A 7,698-nucleotide genomic window follows, 5' to 3' on the forward strand; every position below is an offset into this window, starting at 1 on the left:
TCACCACTGGACCAATTGGTAGCATCAGGATGGATGGCGAAGAGATTGAGATTGTTCACAGCTTCAGTTTGCTTGGCTAGTTCATCATATCATATTAAAAATTATATCGAACTGAACTGAATGCTTTAAGATCTCTGCTAAGCAAAAGTAACACAGAATATTACATTCAAGTATAGACAAAAACTTATTATAGAACACTATTTTAAAATTCTATAATAAAATACACATCCAGGGCACCATCTGTTAGTTGAAACATGTCAATTTGCATACCATCAATTCCTGGGGCCTTATTTTTGGACAATTCTTTCAAAGTAGCTTAAACTTCTCCTTCATTACCACAGGCTCTTGCTCATGCAGTGTTTCATGAAATTCTTTTGTGTCTGCCAATTCCTTTCAGTTCAATGACTTTGTATACTCTTTCCATCTTCTTTTAATACTTCTTGGATCAATTAGCATTCTTGCCAAAGCATCCTTAAGTATTGCAACTCGAGGTTTGAACTTATTCTTCAGTTCCTTGAGCTTAAGAAATGCTGAGTGAGTTAAGTCCTTTTGATTTTCTGACTCCAGCTCCTTGCACATTTCATTGTGATACCTTATTTTCTCTTCACACACTGCCTTTTGAAATCTTCTGTTCAGATATTTAGTTTCTTCAATTCTTCCCTCTGCTTTGGTTTCTTGGCACTTTAGTGCAATATTCAGAGACTCTTCTGACACCCATTTTGGTCTTTTCTTCTTTCTCTGTCTTTGTAATGACTTTTTGCACTCTTCCTGGATGATATTCTTGATATCCTTCTATTATAACTCATCTGGTATTTGCTCATTGGAGTTCAAAGCCTCAAATCTATTCCTGAGATGATTTTGAAATTCAGATGGGATAGACTTGAGGTCATGAAGGGTGTATGCCATGGATGTGTCCTATCTCCATACCTTTTCTGAGAACAGATTATTCAAGAATCTGGGCTGTATGAGGAGAAATGTGGCATCAGGACTGGAAGAAGAAACATCAACAAGCTGTGTTATGCAGATAATGCAACCCTACTTGCTGAAACTGAGGAGGACCTGAAGTGTTTACTGCAGAAGATGAAGGAATGCAATATGGATTGAAGCTTAATATCAAGAAAACAAAGATTCTCACCACTGGGCCAATTGACAGTATCATGATGGATGGTAGCGAGATTGAGACTGCTTTAGTTTGCTTGGCTCCACAGCAAGGAAATTAAGAGATGTATTACAATGAGAAAGTCTGCTGTTAGACACCTCTCCAAAGTACTGAAGAGCAATGATGTCACTCTGGAGACTAAAGTGCACCTGATACAGTCCATGGTCTTTGCAATCACTTGCTATGTGTCAGAGAGCTGAACAATGACTAGGGAGGACAGAAGGAGAATTGATGCCTTTGAGCTGTGGTGTTGGAGAAGAGTAATGAATATATCATGAACTGCTAACAAAATGAATAGGTTCATCCCAGAGAGAGTTAAATTAGGCTGCTCCTTGGAGGCAAGGATTCTGAAGCTTCATCTGACATACTTTGGACACGTTTCAAGGAGGGACCAAACCTTGGAGAGGGACATCATGCTTGGGAGAGTGGAGGGACAATGCTGGAGAGGTAGACACTCCATGAGGTGAATAAGTGACTAGGGTAACTGGGGTATGTATGTATGTCAGAGACAGTGAGATTGGCACAGGATAGAGCAGGGTTTAGGGCTGTTATACATAGGGTCACTATGAGTTGCATGTGACTCAATGGCACACAACAACAACAACAATAATAAAATAGTATTCAAGTACAGATTAAAGTTACTGGTTATAATACCATTTTAGTCACAAATAGTAGTCAATATATGTCAGATTTGCATATATATATAATTAATATCATATCATGTCATATATATTGCAATATATATTGCATATATATATTGCATATATATATATTATATATATATATATATAAAATTTGATCCTTTATATCTGGTAAGACCAACACAAGTTTCCTTAATTAACTCCAGGGTGGTAGGGTTCATATCATGTGCCCCTTGTATAATATACTCCTTGTTCTCAATCTGTGTACAGTAAAACAATCCTTAAAGGGAGAGTAATCACAATTATTTTTGGATACAATATACTAGGCAGGTGGGCTTTGACAGAGAGAACATCCAGTAGGTCAAGCTGGATTTAGAAGAGGCTGTGACTCTGGGGATATCATTGCTGATGTCAGAAGGATCCTGGCTTAAAAGCTGAGACTATCAAAAGAATGTCTATGTTTTATTAAGTACGCAAAGGCATTCAACTGTGTGGAACATAACAAATAAAAATGAAAATATCAAAACACTTAATCATGCTCTTACAAAACCTGTATCTAAAAGCTGTTATCTGAACAAAGCAACAGATCACTGAATAGTTTAAAATCAGGACAGGTGTGCATCAAGGTTGTATCCTTTCTCCATACCTTTTCAATCTGCTTGCTGAGCAAATCATTAAGGAAGCTGGACTCAGTGAAGAATGTGGCATCAAACATGGAGGAAGACTCATCAATAAACTGTGTTATACAGAAGAAAATAACCTACCTTGCTGAAAGTGAGAAGGGCTTGAAATGCTTGCTGCAGAAAATCAAAGATTACAGCTACCAATATGGATTGCATTTCATCACCAAGAAAACAAAATCTTCACCACTGGACTGATAAGCAAAATCATGATATATGGAGAAAAGATTGAAATTGTCAAAGATTTCTTCTTACTCAGATCCATAAACAACACCCTTGTACTAGCAGTCAGGAGATTATGAGACATATTTCATTGAGCAAGTCCACTCTTATGGACCTCTCCAAAGCCTTGAAGACTAAGGATGTTGGTTTGAAAACTATGGTGTACCTGATTCAGGACATGGAATTTTCATCTGAGAATAGAACAATGAATAAGGATGACAGAAGAAGAGTTGATGACTTTGAGTTCTGGTAGGAAAAAAAAGTATTGAATGGGTTGCCAAAATAACAAACAGAAACACCTTGGAAAAAGTGCAGCCAGAATGCTCCTTGGAGAGACAATGGCAAAGACTCACCTCACATACTTTGGGTACGCTGCTAGGAAAAGTTGTTCCTTGAAAAGGATATCTTGCTTGGAAAGGTTAGGCTCAGCAAAAAACAAGGTGATCTTTGGTGAGATAGATTGACACATGGTAGTAACAATGGGCTTCATGATGAGAATAGCACTGGATTAGTCAGGGTTCTGATCTATTGTTCAAAGGATAGCTATAAGTAGTACACAACTAGATGGCACTTAATAACGACACTTCTCTCCACTGAAAACACTTGCATGCAGTCAAGACCAGCAAATACAATAGATAAAAGAGACTTATAGACAATAGATCATTGGCGAGGATGACCTTTCTGAGAACGTATGTGGCATCTTGTGTTATGCACATGGCACAACCTTACTTGCCGAAGCTGAGGAGGACTTGAAGGGTTTGCTGCAGATGGTCAAAGACTGTAATCTTCAGTATGGATTACACCTCAACATCAAGAAAACAGATTCACCACTGGGCCAATTGGCAGCACAGTGATAAAAGGAGAAGATATTGAGGTTAACAATTTCTGCTTTCTCTGCTCCAAAATTGAACTGATGGCACCAGTAGTCAGGAAATCAAAAGACAAATTTGCTAGGGAAATCTACTGTCAGGGATCTCCCCAAAGTGCTAAAGTAAAAGAGTATCAGTCTAGAGACCAAGGTACACCTGATGCAACCATGCTCTTTGCGATTATTTACTATGCATTGGAGAGCAAGACAATGGCTAAGGATGACAGAAGAAGGATCAATACCTTTGAGCTGTGGTGCTGGAGAAGAGTATTGAACATACAATGAGTTAGCAAGAAGAAAAACAGGCCTGTCCTGGAGAGGGAGAAACTAATCTGCTCCTTGGCGGCAAGAATTTTGAAACTTGATCTCCCATACTTTGGGCATGTTCCCAGGAGGGACCAATTCTTGGAGAAGGAGGGACCAATTCTTGGAGAAGGATACCATACTTGGAAGGGTGAAGGGACAGCACAGGAGAGGAAGACCCCAGATCAGATCAATTGACACAACAACTGAGGCAATCAGGATGTGTGTGTCAGAGTGAGTGAGAATGGCTCAGGATAGAGAAGGATTGGGAGCTATTGTACATAAGGTGGCTATGAGTTGCAGGTGACTTGATTACATAACAATAGCATCATTTCTACATATATATTTTGATATGTAACAAGTAAATCTGTATATATAGTAGAGAAAACAAGGTGAAAGTCATGAAAACTTCCTAACCATAACTATATCCCTTGAGTGAATGATTCCCTTGGTCTGGAAATGCACACTATAATAGTCTAGAAGGAACATTAAAGTAAATTATTGTAACATTCTACAAAGATAATATTTTGTGTCTTACCTTGGTGAGTAATGACTGGAATCTTAAAAGCTTGTACACGACCGTCTAAGATGCAATTATTGATCTCTACCCAGAAAAAGACAAGGAAACAAAATCAGAGATTATTTGTCCAAGGAGGCTCTGGCAGCTTAGTAGTTACAGAGTTGTGCTGCCAATCCAAGATATGTGGTTCAAATCTACCAGCTACTCCACAGGAGGAAGATGAAGGAGATCCTCTTGCGGAATTTACTGAAAACCCACTGAGGGTCACCTATAAGACATTTCCGGCTCAATGGTCCCTAATAACAGAAACATTAGCCCAAAATGTTAACTGAATGCAACAGCCATGACCCTGAGACCAGAAGATTAGATGCTGCCCAGTTATCACTGCAGGTCACTATTCTCAGAGAGATTAAATAGAAGGTCCCTGGCAGCAGAGGAGGGGAAAAATGTGATGCAAAATTTAAAACCATAAATAACGCCAGACTATTTGTAATAAATGTACTGGTCTCTTCCCTGAGACTATGACCTGTTTGTGCTGAAACTGAAATTATCAAAAGTCAGAGGGATCACAATCTTTCAGCTAATTTCTTTTACTCTGATAATCGGCTGAATGTAACAGAGGAACTAACGTCTAAACGTCAGGACGAGAATTCTTAATATCCAGTCCAAGCTCACAGATGCCAAACACATCACCTGGAGGCCTGTGGTCAGCAGTAGGAGCCTCTACGTCGAGTTCCCAGGTGGTGCCCTGCCGGAGGGGAGCAAAGACAGTCTCTCAGTTCTCCTTGAGTTTGCCAACGAGCCCCTCCGCATGTACCACATCTTCATCAGCTTCCATAGAAATCGAGACGACAGAGCTGCCTTGCTCGGGATCTTCAGCTTTCTGGGCTTTGAGATTGTGAGATCAGGTCATCCTCTTGTTCCCTAGAGCCCCGACGCCTGCTTCACAGTCTACACGCTTGAGAGGGATTTCTCCAGGGAGGACGAGTGGCCCCAGCCCGCCATCACAGGAGGCCTGGTCACCCCAGGTGTCCCTCCTTCCTGGGTGTGTCTGCATGTTGTAATTGTGCAAATAAATACTCCAAATTAGTAGTATATTTCTTGAAGTTTAATATTGTGTTTGTGAAACTTAAGTATTTGCTTTAATTCTAAATAAAAGTTTCTATTTTACTCTTTCATTGCTGGTGTAAGCTGATTAAGGTTGTCCTGGGAGGAGGCCCTTCTTTGGAAGACTCGGCCCTGGGCTCAGTGTGTAACCTGCCCTCTCTTGCTCAAAGCCAATAAAGATGATTCGCCTCCGAAAAAAAAAATGATTAATACACCAGGGAGACCTATATTCTTTAGACATATATTCTATACACTTAACCATACAAGATCAAAGAGGTAACATTTTCTCAGAGATAAAGCTCAGAAGGAAGAAGGGATTGGAAAGAAGAACAAATGGAATTGTAAACATGGTGAGGAGGTGAAAAAAGTGTTATCACATTGTGGACATTACAACATTGTCACAAAACAAAATGTATATGTGTCATTGAATGGAAAACCTGTTTGCTCTGTTAGTTTTCACTCAAGTACTAATAAAAAGTTAAAAATGAAATAGGAATAAAATAGTTTGAATAAAACCAAACAAAAATAGCAAAATAAACCTTCTACCAGAATGACAAAGTGTTATTAGCATATGTTTGATTACCCCTATCATGGACCAACCTTGGAAACCCATCCTTCTGGTCAAGGTGATTAATTTAAAAAGGTGAGTGTTGCTCAAATGAAACATTAAGAATTCTCAGAAAAATACATTACATGAAAACTGGAATCCTCAAGTGGTTATCTCTCAGGATTTGAAAGTTCTAAGAATTATTTAGATAGGATATGTTTGTGTATGGAAAGTTCTCGTCTGTTAGAGGTATTAACTTGCAACAGAATCCGAGTTGAGATATTGTTTGTGTCCCTGGACCATCTATGTTTGAAGTTACTATAATCATGAACTTTTAATTAGATTGTTGTTGTTATTACGCACTATCGATTTTGAACCAACACATAACTGACTCTCCAGTGGGTTTTCAGTGGCAGTTAATCTTATGGGAAGAGATTGCTCATTCTTCTCCTGGTAGATTTGAACCACCTGCCTTTGAGTTGCCAGGGCAATTCCTCACAATGAGGCCACCAGCCCTCACTGTTGAGATGCATTGTGTTGTGTGAACCAATCCTGACCCTCCAGAGCCAGATGGTTTTCAGAGGCAGTTAACTACATTGGGGAGATTGCCCTTCCTTCTCCTGTGAAGCAGGTGGTGGCCTCAAACCTTGTGCCTTCGAGATTGCAACAATGCTATATAATATGTTCAAAGTCACACCTAGGCAGTCTGTCTCCAGACTCCATGTGTTTCCTTACTATCTTCTATTGCTTATCTTAGAAAGGCAGTTTTGTATGTGAAGAAAGATTACAAAAAAAAGAAAAAGAAAAAAACATCTATTTCTGGGAAAACACAGTTTAATATTGTTTCTGTCATTTAAAGCTGGAAAACAATCATTTAACACATAACAAAAATCACATTAAAAGGAATACTCACAGATTCAACAAGTATTTGTATGTTGATTTTACTGATTTAAGTAATCAACATAGGTTGATTTGACTTACTGATTAAGCAATGACTGGAATGATGAGTATAAACATGGTTGGTTTACACATTAGTTTAATGGTTTCGGCCCTGTAGATATCCAAACTTAATTGGTTCAATTGCTAAGACAAACTATTGTTTGGAGATCAAACCAAATAGTTTTTTTGTGTGGGTTTTTCTTGTTTGTTCTTTCATTTTTTTTTTCCAGAAAAAAGGTCAGCTGTTTTTTTGTTATTGTGTCTGGGATAAAGATGCTATTAATCTTGATGGTTTACTACTTCCAGAAATACAACATCTTTAAAAATGCAACCTCAAGATTCTTTCAGGCAACAGGAAAAAAGATAGCAACCAGAGTAGCATATTATGGTGTTAATTGACAGGTGGGCAAAAAGAAAGGCTCTTAAAAGTATAAAGATGAATAAGGGGGGAAAATAGGTAAGCAAATTATTTGAGTAGGTACATTTAATTGTTCCCAATTACATCTGCCATTTTCATTGTGTTAAAGTTTGTAATTTTCTTTAACTTTCACATTTTTCTTTTGAGTTTTAACAATCACTGTATACTTTTACATAAAAAGTGACTTTGCAGGTTGACTAACAAGGCTTTCAGTTTTTCTTTCAAGTATAATTTTTGCATGAAGCAGGGTTGGAGGGGGGTGGGGAACCACAACACATTACAAACATTTCTTAA

General features: G+C 38.5%; 1 pseudogene; it reads left to right on the top strand.

Moving 5' to 3' along the window:
• The window catches only part of LOC102847173, a 60,013-nt pseudogene extending 54,530 nt beyond the window's left edge, over positions 1 to 5,483 (top strand).
• Positions 5,484 to 7,698: the final 2,215 nt, after the last annotated feature.

The sequence above is a fragment of the Elephantulus edwardii genome, unplaced genomic scaffold (assembly GCF_000299155.1).
Source record: "Elephantulus edwardii isolate Elephantulus edwardi_28Jun2011 unplaced genomic scaffold, EleEdw1.0 scaffold00046, whole genome shotgun sequence".
NCBI lineage: Eukaryota > Metazoa > Chordata > Mammalia > Macroscelidea > Macroscelididae > Elephantulus > Elephantulus edwardii.